The sequence below is a fragment of the Dromaius novaehollandiae genome, chromosome Z, assembly GCF_036370855.1.
Source record: "Dromaius novaehollandiae isolate bDroNov1 chromosome Z, bDroNov1.hap1, whole genome shotgun sequence".
In the NCBI taxonomy this organism is placed as follows: domain Eukaryota; kingdom Metazoa; phylum Chordata; class Aves; order Casuariiformes; family Dromaiidae; genus Dromaius; species Dromaius novaehollandiae.
In genome coordinates, this window is record NC_088132.1 from 68,351,954 (window position 1) to 68,364,194 (window position 12,241).

The 12,241-nt window shown below is 39.6% G+C and overlaps 1 long non-coding RNA gene across 2 annotated transcripts in view; it reads left to right on the forward strand.

The window, feature by feature from the left end:
- LOC135325025 (uncharacterized) overlaps window positions 1-12,241 on the forward strand; it is a 35,326-nt gene that overhangs the window by 5,707 nt on the left and 17,378 nt on the right. The window lies entirely within an intron of this gene.

A 12,241-nucleotide genomic window follows, 5' to 3' on the forward strand; every position in this document is an offset into this window, starting at 1 on the left:
AGCTCTGGAATAGCATACTGTGTGAATACCTGAGGACTGGTCCTTATTTGCTGGGAACTTCTGGGTGCTATAGCTTTATTTTTGCACTCTTTTGCTCTGTAATAGATGCATAAGACCTGCTCCACTAGATGTTTCCTCTCAGAAGGTCTAAATACCAAATATGCAGATTTGAATATTTGCAAGCTCCAGAGAGTACCCGGAGACAGCTTCATGCAGTGTTGGCTAGCTCAGCATTGGTGAGCACTGAATGTATTTTGGAACTGCCTACTTGTCCCAGTTTACTGTTCAGAGGTTCTGGTGCCCCGACTCTGGTGCCCACTCACCTTCATCACCCAAGACAGATGTTTACTGAAGCAGTAAATGTGATGTGATATTTTGAGCCCAGAGGTACTGTCTCATATCTGCCACCACCTTGTGTATAACTCAGATACTCTATGGCATCTAAAATAGCACTGGATGACTGAATCCCACCTTTAGTCTTTTCAGTGTTTATCTGAACACTGTGACCATGCACATCTGCAAAACTGAAATCCAGGGCCTGAAACCACTTCCTACGCCTACATGCCTTCCATTTCACTTCTTTCTGTTAGTAGCACAAGTTTAGGAGTCCAGTGACATTTCTGCCTCAAATGCTAGCGTCTAAAGCATCTCAAAGATGTAAGAAATTGAAATAGGGTTTTCCTGGATTGCTTTCCTGTACTTAGCTTCCTAAGTTCTGGCATGTTAGAGGCCTGAGTGGTTTGCTTCTCAAAGTATTTTACATCTTCATTCCCAGAGCATAAACGCTTTGTTCCCACATTTTATGATGGTTTTCCTGTGACTAATGCTACTTATTTTTATAAATGTTATATGAAATTACATATATTATTTATATTATAATAATATTTTATATACATTATGTGTATATGTATATTTTATGTATATGTTTATAACTGCTTCTCTGACCTGTGTGCTACAAAGGATGCACTGGGTACAGGAATCTCCCCAACATCTTTGGCAGTGAAGACTGACACAAAGGATTCACTAAATTTCTTTACTGTGGCCTAATCTTCTCTGAGCGCTCTTGTTATCTTTGTCATGAAGCAGTCCCACTAATTCCTTGACTTCCTTCTTTTGATGAGTTTAAAGAGCTTTTTACTATCAGTTTGAACATGAAAAGCGTCATTTTGAGCCAGGTGCTCTTCAAGTTCACCTTTAGCTCTCTTAATTTCCTGCTTATCCTCAACCAGACATGTCTGAAGCACTTTCCTGTTATCCTCATTGAGAAACTCCCCCCCCCCCCCCCGCCCCAGTTTTTTCCCTATGTTCATCTCCCAGACTTTTCTATTGAGCTATGCAGGGTTTTTATTGAACTGCTTTTTTTATTTTTTTTTTTTTAAATTGTGGCAGAGTTTACTTAGGCTTTATTACATTATGTGTGCATTAAGGCTTATCCAAAAATACCTAAATTCTCTTAATATAATTGTTCAATGGCACAATACAAGTCTAAATGGGATTTATGAGGGACATGTACCCAATGAATAGAAAACTCCATCCACAACACCATTTGATGAATTTTTATGGGGTCTTCTTCCAAAGAAGTGGAATATTATATGGCTTTTTAGGTTGGATTCTTTTATAAGAAGTTGACTCCTAGCATGGCAAGAGCCCTTTCTAGTTAATTTAGCTATTTACAAATTTAGATAAGGCCAGCTCAAAACCCTGACAGTTCTCTCTTCAGAAATCTTAATTACACCTTCATTAGTTTGCAATCAAAAAGCAGATGTCTTTGGCCCCTTCTTGCTCAGAAATCCTTCTCTCCTTCCTCGTCAGGGATCTCCTATGGAGTTCCCATTCTGCCTCATAGAAAAAGGTTTGTTTGTCCATCCACACAATGGAATGTCCTTTGGTCCTCAACTGCTGCCTGGCTGAAATTGCTGCACAGAATTATTTCAAAGTCATTTCATCCTACATGCTTGTACTTTTACAATTCTCAACATACATAACATGGTACTGAAAGGCAGTAAGGGCTAAGATCAGCTGATAGAGAATTGACCTGAAGAGTCCTCCAGTTCAGGGATGGCCAACCTTCCTGATTCAGGGAGCTGCATAACAGTATTTGGCCAGAAGCCATGTGATGCATACCCTATACCTTGGAAAGGCCAAGGAGCAGGATTCCTATGAACAACAATATCTACTTTGGGACTCCAGAGTGCCATCATGGAACAGGGCCGAGCTGAACATAAAGCTAGGTTCCAGGAAAACACGTGGTTTTAGTCTAAACAGGACCTGATGACTTCTTTCCATAGGCAGGGACTCAGATTAAGCAGTAGCTCCCATAACCTGGTCATTGTGTGCTGTAACCTCGACATAGTAACTGCGTTTGAATTACTCAGAGGCCAAACATGGTTAAAACCCACAGGTTGCCTACCCCTGACATAGTTCATTCATGTGTCCCACAGCAGGATTAACTGTCCCTGATTCTTGATGTATGCTTGACTAGTTTTTCTAACAATTCCCAGTGGTAAAGACCCCACTATCTACCCAAGCCATCTGTATGAGAGCTTGACAAACTTATTATTAGAAAATGTTTTCCTTAATGCCTAACCTATATTCTTCTTGCTACAGTTTTAATTATTGAATTCTTTTATCCACAGTGGAAATAGTAGTCAGATTATTCTCTTCTCTGCTTGAGATGTGTTGCCACATCTCTTTCAGTCTTTTTTCTTTTTTAGGCCAAACAATCTCTATTTTTAAAAATCTTTCTTCATAGGTCACACTTTCTAGACCTCTAATAACTTGCACTGTTCTAGACCCTACCAGCAACACCACCTTATCACAAAATTAAAGAATTGGTTTGAAATTATATGTACTAACCAATTATTTATCATGCTATTAATTTCCTGCTATCTTTCAAGTGTTGGCAAATAGTTTGATTATTTATTTCTATTTTTTTCCTGTGAGTTGAAGTTAAATTGATTATTATTTCCTGGCTACTCTTCCCCTGCCCTCTCCCCTTCTATTTTAAAGGCAGCTGTTATTTTTGTCCTTTCCTAATATTATATATTTTACCAATCTTTCATGAATTCTCAAGCAATAGCTAATTTGACTACTTCACCTAATTCTTAAAATATTCCAGGCCAAGGTCATTCTGGTCCAGCTGACTTGAGAACATTTCTTAACACTCTCTTATCCTGTTCCTTCCCTATTCTAGACTGAGCTATTAACCCTTTGTCATGCAATTAATTTTGCTAGTCATTTGTGTGAGCTGACATGAAAAAAAGGTTTTAAATACACTGACTTTCTTAGAATCATCAATTGATAGTCCTGTCCTGTCCCGTTCCCCCCTCCTCCGCCCCTCTTCCTCCCCATGTTGAATGAACAGGAATAACAAGCAATATTTTCCTTGCTCTTCATCATCTTATTAATGCACATTACCTTTTGAAGTCTTTTGTAATTGCATATCATTTTTATGTCATGGTTTTCTGACTGTTTTTATACATTCATGCTGTTATATATGTTTTAAAATTTGACTTAATTTCCACATTGAACTTGATGAATTTGAGATTGATTAAAAGCTTCAGGTTTACCTAAACTCATCTCTTACTAGTTTTCCTGGCCTCTCTTTTGATAGGATAGCTTATGTTTGTGCCACAGGCACTTAAATACATTTTCCTTTGACTTTCTTTTCATGAAACTTTGACTTGAGTTGACTGAGGTCTCCTTTCAGGTACTTTTTTTGTTTGTTTGTTTGTTTTTTGCCTACTTTCTTTCTTAGGATTGTGAATTCTATAATTTCATAGTCACCATCTCCAAGTTGCCTTTTGCCATCATATTCTCAAACAATTACACATCACTGGTTAGAACCACATCTAGAAGAGACTCTCTCCTCTGTTTTTTTTCTACTGCACCAAAAATGGTGGCTAATGTTTTTCAATTTAGAGTTGGCTAATCAATCCCTGTCCTGATGTATTCCTTTCCTAACAGTTTCTATGGGCAGTTAAACTCACTCATGACTCTCTAATCTTATGTGTTGAATGATTTGGCAAGTTGTTCATGGCAAAAAGCTTCCATACCAGACATTCTCTGCTTGGGTGGTTTGGTCTAATAATGGTAGCAGATAAGTTCTTCTTTTACCATTACTCAGAAACTTTTAGCAAGAGTGACTTCCTCTCCACTCTAGAATTCAGGACCAGTTCAAGGCTATAACCTTTAATATCAAATAGTATTATTCTGCGAGTTATCATTCTAAGTAAGTGTATGTTTTGTCAATTAAGTCATTACTGTGGTCACGTATGAAGTTTTCTTGCTCCTCTTGTGGATTTCCTGCATTTCCTCTCTCTCTCTCTTTTTTTTTTTTTTTTTTTTTTTTACTTGGTTTGTCATTATTCCTTTATTTATTTAAAGGAAGTGTTCAAATCTGCTTTGTGAACTTGAAATAATCAAATACATATGGAATATGACATTATGTTTAAAATTAAATCTTAGCATGTTGCTTATTTCATATTCTGTCTTTGAACAAGATTTTTTTTTAACATTATTGACCAGGTGAGCAGAAACTCAGAACAGAGAGACCAAACAGGAGAAGAGGTCTTTTTCAAACTTCTATGCCAATCTCATGTTTCTGTTCACTGTGGTGGTGGTGGAGTCAAATTGTGCAGTTATCTATCATTGTTGACTTGAGACCAGTACACTTAGATATTGTCCCTGAAGGCATTTGCAAATGTCGTGTTTTAACTGGCTTCACTCAATGGCAATGACATTTACCTAGCCTTTTTTTTTAAAAAAAAACAAACAAAAAAACAAAAAAAACCCCACAACAGTTATAACCTCAAAATGAAGTGCCAGCAGATGTGTCCTATCCAGTTCCCTTTAACTGTACTTGATAAAATTCCACTGATCCTGACACTTGTAAACTGATGCTTAGATATCTAGCCAACTGGAACCTCTGACATAGGCCACATCTAGAAATAGCCCGTACAGAAATAATCCCATAAATCATCTGACACAGCCAAGAGAAGGGCCCTGTAACATTTAGAGACTTATACTACTTGCATATACTCTGTTTAGCAAGAACACCATCTACTTTCACCCCAGAGATCACCTTCATGATTTCTTGTGTACTACATTATACAGTTATTATATGATAGGTTTACATGCACTTCCTTTAATAAAAAACAGCTGTCACAAAAGTGCTGTTTCCTGTTCTCATAAGTTTAACCTTTTCATTTCATAGCTTCAAAGTAGTTTTCAGCTAGTGTGTCTGTAGCCCATGTGGGCACGATGAGGTGGTCAGCATGGCTGGGGCCATGTCTCTGTCACATACTGATGGTACCGGGTTAAAGTTCTGTTTGTCTCTACCTCTGCTCCCAGATAAATCCATGCCTGGCTAAAGTATCTGTATAGAGGTGCCACTGGAATATTTACTTTGGGTTCCTGAAGTTTAATTTAGAGTATGAAGTAAATCATTAACTTCCCTGAAGGCAGGGAAATATGATGGAAGTCACTATACATTCTAATATTCTGTGTTTCCAGAATAACAAAGAAGCCTTCTATCTATCTATAGATAGAAGCTATAATCTGTAGAACATTGATCATCTTTATGATACTACAGAGGAGAAAGGGAACATCAATCCTGGGATTTCATAGCTGCCTGAAGGACTGGAACCTCCAACTTCTATCCATGCAGAAAGTCAGAGTCATGTACAGCTGGGCAGGACGGGTTGGGGCTGGCAGAACAAGAGTTATAACAGTAGCATTACTGAGTTTTGGTATGTACATGTCCAAGTGGTTCCAGTAAAATACGTTGCATCTGTAAATCCACTCACATCTTGGGACAGACTCGTACATATTTTTTTTCCCCAAATCTGCCAGAGACAGATCTGGGACAGCTACAACAGCTGATTGTAGTAGGAATGGAGATTTCCCTAATTATGCTTTCTACTTTATTTCCCCAATCATCCTGTTGTGAATCTGACCAAAAAGGAGAATTTCCACTTCCCTGGAAACACTTCTCTTCCCCTCCCCCCCCTTGTTTTTCTTTTGTTTTTTTTCTGATTTGGACCAGAACCCAAACATTTCGAAATTTCTGGTGAACTGAATTTCTGAGAATGTCATTCCAAAACTGTCCACATGAACATCAACTGTGATATCAGTTTTGCTGCCCAAGATCCCAAGCTCAGGCTGGAGTGGAGACCCCAGGTGCTTTGCTCCTATGTTTTGAATCTGGCTGCCCTAGAGTCAGAGCATCTGAAATCCCAGTCTCAGAGCGTCAGACCCTGGTGTAGTCTGTCTGCTGAGCTTAGTGAGGGCAAAGGGTCTGGCTGCTGGCAGACACCCGGCAATCCAGCCCTATCTTGGATTCTGCTGAAGCTCATCAGAGCTTCATTTCAGATGACACATTTCAGGTTCAGTGAATTGTCTCTCTCTTTTTTTAATTAAACTAAACTTACTTTGTCTAAAAATCCCTCATCAGCTTTATTTTATTAATCCTTTCCTGCACCCATCGAGGTTGTCTATGGTATTCCACCAATGCACTGACATTGTATACAATAATATTAGCACTTCCTATTTCCATGCACAATCCTTTATCCAATAAGTCTTTCAGCTTTCCTCCAGCAGTCTCTCCTTTAGAGCAAGCCATAGGCACTATAATGCTGGATGGAGCTGGGTGGTTTTGGGGCAGAGGGGACACTGCTGTTGGGGAAGAGAGAAACTGTGCCACATGAGAAAGAAGACAGTCATTGCATTTGGAGGTCCTGATAGGCATAATGTGCACATTGTGCCATGATTCCCTGAGTATCACTGGCAAAGCCATATTTAGTCACCAGTCTGTTTTTGATCTTGTACTGATTCCCATCCCCTCTGTTTTAATGAAAATACTTGCACTGTACTGCTTAGTAAAACAGGACCAGGCAATGAGCTCACTCACTGGGCCCTAAATCACCCACACCGCTTAACACACTCCTTGGCATAGATCTGGCCTGAGTCAACAAGTCCCAAATAACGCCAAGGGGATAACACTTGCAGGGACTGCTCCCAGTAGACAGTATGGAGATGACTAAACCAGGTCTGGCTCTTGCACAGTCCCCCAGCAGACTCTGCATCCCCAAACAGTCAGCATGCTTCATGTCAAGGTATGCAACCCATGCCCTCAGTTTCAACCTATGAAAACACTGGTTTGGCAGACTGAAACCGAAGCCTTCACACGATTTTAGACACCACACAGAAATAATCATTATGCTATACAAGTGCTGGATGAGGGCCCAGAGGAAACCCATGGCCAAGAGCTATGTAGTTAGGGCATTGCCCATCTGTGACTAGCTCTGTTTAATGTAGTAGTACAGATGTACCCATGGTCATCTGCCTCCTTGGACTGTTTCTAATTAATTTCCATAATTTAAAACTCACTAGAGTGAAAACAAGGGTTTTTTTATTATACTCTGTCCAAACATCTACCAGTTTTCTGCCTGTGTAACCCAAAAGTCTGCTTTCAGCCAGTGCACTCAGCTTTTAAATGGTGCTTTATGCAAGCTTCTGACAGTTTTCCTCCCAGCTGGTGTTCTCCAACCACAGACCCTTCACCCCCAATGAAGACACAGCTTTTGGAGATCACACTTCAAATGTAGACTGTTGGAATTAAAAATACTAGAGCAGCTGTTCTCATTGTCTCAATTGCTCCTTTCATTTACTGCATCCTACATCAAGCCTGGCTTTCTGGATCCTGTTTCATGTAAAATAAAAGCATTAACATTTATATTGATATTCCTTCCAAATTTTTCCCAATATTCTCAGATCCCACTTCCCTCTTTCCCCAGTTTTAACTGCACAGCTCTGTTCCAGAAAAGCTTTATATTTTCAGGGAAGCTGAAGCTCCTTATGATAGTTCCCAACCCACTCTTGTATTTAAACTATAAATTCCAAGAGACCTGCTGGAGAAAAAGTCTTGTCTGGTCATTGGTCTGATCATTTGTCTCTGCACCATAAAGCACCGTTCTTTTAAAATGGGGCTTTGGCTCATCGGCTCCTCTGTTATCAGAAGTCTGTTGACTTGTTCTGTATTGCACAGGGAGGGGACAAGGATCTTCCTTTCCCCCTTCTCAAGCTTTTGTTTGTTTGTTTGTTTTGCAAGTTGCTTATAGATTGAAGTTTGAAGGGTCCATTTGAATAAGTATGTTAGAGGAAAGGAGAGAGTGAAGATATTTGTCAGAAGGATTTGATGATATTCTGAATTGTCTTGTTCATCTGTATCATTAAAATAAAACTTGTGAACTTCTAATGCTAGGAGAGAGACATTGCTCTGAACTCTGCTGTTCAATCTATTTGCTGCTTTTTAACCACCTGGCACCGATAGTGGCCACACCACCGGGCCCGTTGGCATACCTATGAGAGCTACGCTATCCAGGGAAGCTGCAGCAAGGATTTCAGCGTCTGAGTTCAAGCAGAAAGGCTGCTTCCGTGAAAGTGCAACTCTGAGCACTGAGATAAGTGATTAAACATGGCTCCCTGGCAACATTTGAGCTTACTTTCTATAACTTACTGGATCTGAATTGAGAATACCACGTCCAAGAATGGACTCAATTCAAAGCAGGGCTGAGAGCTGTGGAGAACAGTGAAATCGTGTGGCAATGGGAATAGAGGAAAAAGAAACAAACAAGAACTTTTGTGCCAGTCTCATTTATGGAATATCTATCATATTTCCAAGCCAGTTTGGCCAGGAATTACTAAAATAAGAGAACTAGGTTTACAAATGTACACAGTATTTATTATATAGAGGCTAATCCCCATCTGTCCCCATTGGGTGGCAATCATCACTTTCTTTTTTCAGTAAAGTGAAGACCTTGGTTATTGTTACAGAAGTAAAAGTTAAGCCTAATGGGAGCATTTGTCATTAAGCTAAATAGGAAAACAAATATTGCTGTTAAGTAATACTTTAGTTATTAGCAGAATGAGCTAATGAATGCTATTAGTTACAGTTTTACTGCTTGTTTCCTCTTGCTGCTTTTTTCATAGATCTTGCCTTTTTGCTAAGATGGGAGTGATAAACAGCTGCAGAGTGTCCTGGATCACAAACTGGAACTGCCTCTTTCAAGGCATGTGAAGCAGATAAAACTGCAGAACTAAGTCTAAATCAAAATCAAATGTGGGCAGGCCAAGCCTGAAGTATACTCATTTGCTCATTTTTGACCTAATTACACCCGATTACAGCAGATGAGAATGAGCTGATTCTTATGGATAGCAGTAGAGTAGTTGCACTGAATCACTTAGTCCTTTCTCCTGCTATAATAACCTAGATCATCATTATGTTGCTCAAAGAGTAGTGGGTCAATTTTCCTCTCAACAAGGATGATCACTTTTCTTCCGTACGTATTTCCTAGACTCTCTGCAGCATTCAAATATGGGCCACTCATCCTTTATCCTCTAAGTGTTGTATCACTACCCTTCAAAGTACAAATTTGGTAAGATAATTATCTTTCTTCCTGTTTTTAATATTGAGGTTTCATTTATCTTCTACAGAAGAGTCTTGTTCTTTCCACCTCTGACTACTGCCAGCTGAGTTCATTGTTATTATGCCTTTTCCCCTCCCCAAATACTTCGGTATCTATGGATATAATGGAAGTCCCTCTGGACATCAGACTTGAAAGTTGCCTTTACTATGCTGATGCATCTCTTACTGCTTTGCAACTCCTTTTTAAGATGTCCAGCTAGTCTTCTCCCTATCCTTAAATTGCTTCTCATTTTCTTGTTATTTAAAAAAAAAATTTTCTTCAATGTTCCCATAATCTGGCCTAACAACCTAACAACACATTTTTAATGCCATGAGCTATTCAGAGAAGTGTTTCCCTTATTTCTGCAAATGTATGCTATTTGTTTAGCAACATACTGGCCATTTGTAAGCAGCAAAGAGAGCAGAACAGCTTACTTTCTTCTATGAATGTAGAATTATCTATGTCTGTCTGTCTGTCTTTAAAAAAAAAAAAAAAAAAAAAAAAATCAAGCCTGTGTACTTCAGAAGGCTGGGGCTCCCCTTTTCTGTTTCAGAGACAGAACTGTTGAGGTTTGTATTGAAATGAAATACTGTCATAACTATCATAGTACCCATTCTTTAAGTTACTCTATTTCCTAAGCAAGAAAAATTGACCATATAACTAGGGCCAGGCAAATCAAGGGCACAAAACTGGTTAAATAACAAGGAGTTTATAGCTGATATTTACCTGTAATTTTTAGCAAGTCTCACAACTCCTTGTTTCTAAAGTTATGCTATGACCTGATAATCTTGCCCATAGGGACAAAGAGGATGTTGGTTTTCTATAGCCTTTTCTGATAATCTATGCTATTCCATAATACGTTTATTTATTTCACAATAAAGTAACGAACATTATGTGTTGCAACTTCATCCCAGTGAGCTACTTAATTCATTGGGCTAGCAAGTATGCTGTTTGCTGGAATGATAAATACCAACAGAGCTCCAAATTCAGCAAAGTTCATGGTGTGACCTCTGATTACGATCACAGCAGAGACTGGGAGTGGAACAAGAGCAGCTCTGCCAGACTCTGTCTTGTGACCAAGGCAACTGTAGGGCATTCAGATGAGGGCCTTGTTCCACCAACCCAGCCAGTTGCTGGTTATCTCCCTATTTTCCCCTTCCAAAAGCTAATCCACATGATGGGCCTATATTAACTCTTTGACAGTTACCATGAGGGAATGATGAAGTATACAGTGCTTTTCTCTGCTAAAGCAGAAGGTCTTAGGAGGAGAGCTTTTTAAGGTTAACAACTGTCTTTGGATTTAGCTCTCCAGCTTTGGTAATTCAGTTCACTGCTCCTTCTTTCCCAGCGAGGAAGGTTTGCCCCATCACAGTTATGCCCCACATGTCCACTAACACTGTTCCACTGTGGCCAGTTATATTTGATCAGTGTCTGAGCTCCAGAAAAGATACGGGGTTTCACGGTAGGATGCTGCTAGTTAGTATCCCATTGCTTCACCGTTACAGAATAGGTCTTCGGAGTGCCTGTAATGAGGGGAAACCCTGGATCAAGATTCAGGAGCTGAAACAAGGTGGGCAGTAGGAATAAACACAAGAGTCTATAATACAAACTCCATCCTTACGTTGGAGGAAACAAACCAACCCAAAACAAACCACAAAAAAAAAAAAAAAAAAAAACAACCCGCAAAAGCCCCCCACAAACTTGAACTAGTTTAAAAGCAAGGTATAAAAGGCTTTTTGATTGTATTTTTGCTATAGGATCACCCAGTGCTAACAAAAGTGTAGAGAAAACCCTTCTCTGTCCAGAGAAGAAAGCTCCTTTGACATATAAAGCCCTGGGGAAAGGAGGAGAAAAAAAGAAAAAAGAAAAAAAAAAAAAGGGAAAGTTAATGGGTGGCTTGCTTTGATTAAGTCAACCTGTGAGCTTTGAGCGCTTACTTCTAGGCAATCTTCAAACATTACATTCCCTCCAGATTCCTCTAAGAGTAGCCTTTGCTGTCAGGCTGTTACACTGGGACGTATGTGTCTTGGTAGTGAAGACCTGTTGTTTGCTTTACAGTAAAGCTTGCTTTCTACTCAGCTTGCTCATTTATTGCTCGTCGTTGCAAACCCTCATTAGTGCTTACAATCAGTTGGCACTGCCTTTCATTTTCTCTTTTAATGTTCTGCATGTATTCCTCTCCCTTTTAGAGTTCAGCTTATCTCTGAACAGAAATACCTCAGTCCTCCTCTAGTTGAAGACAGTAATTACCATTCTTACAGCCTCTGTATCTTCAGTCATCACAAATGCCTAAGGAAATTTCAGAATCACAGGCCAATCCAAACTCCATTTTCTATCACACAGCTACCCTGACACAATAACTTTTCTGACCACGTTTGTTGCGAAGTCTCCACAACGTGATCTGTCTCCAACACTAACACAGCTGTAATGTCAAAGTGCAAATGCCTTGCATTCTTCGATGCATTTATCCTCGTGATACCTTTCTGATGCAGCGGAGTGCTTTATCCCCGCTTGTAGTGGGGGAATTCAGACTTTGAGAGGGCTAGTCTTAAAACACCCCCTGGACATGTCTGTCTGGCACCTATGCAGGCACCCTTGATGACTGCTTAAACTAGAACATCTAAATGCAAGCGAGTTAGACCCTATCATGAGTTTGTCGCTGAAGGTCACAGAAGAAGTCATTAGCAATTCAGGGGATGGAACAAGAGTATTTTGAACCTCAGGATATCACCATAGCTGTTGGATAAGTTTTTCTATAATGTTTGCACCTCTTC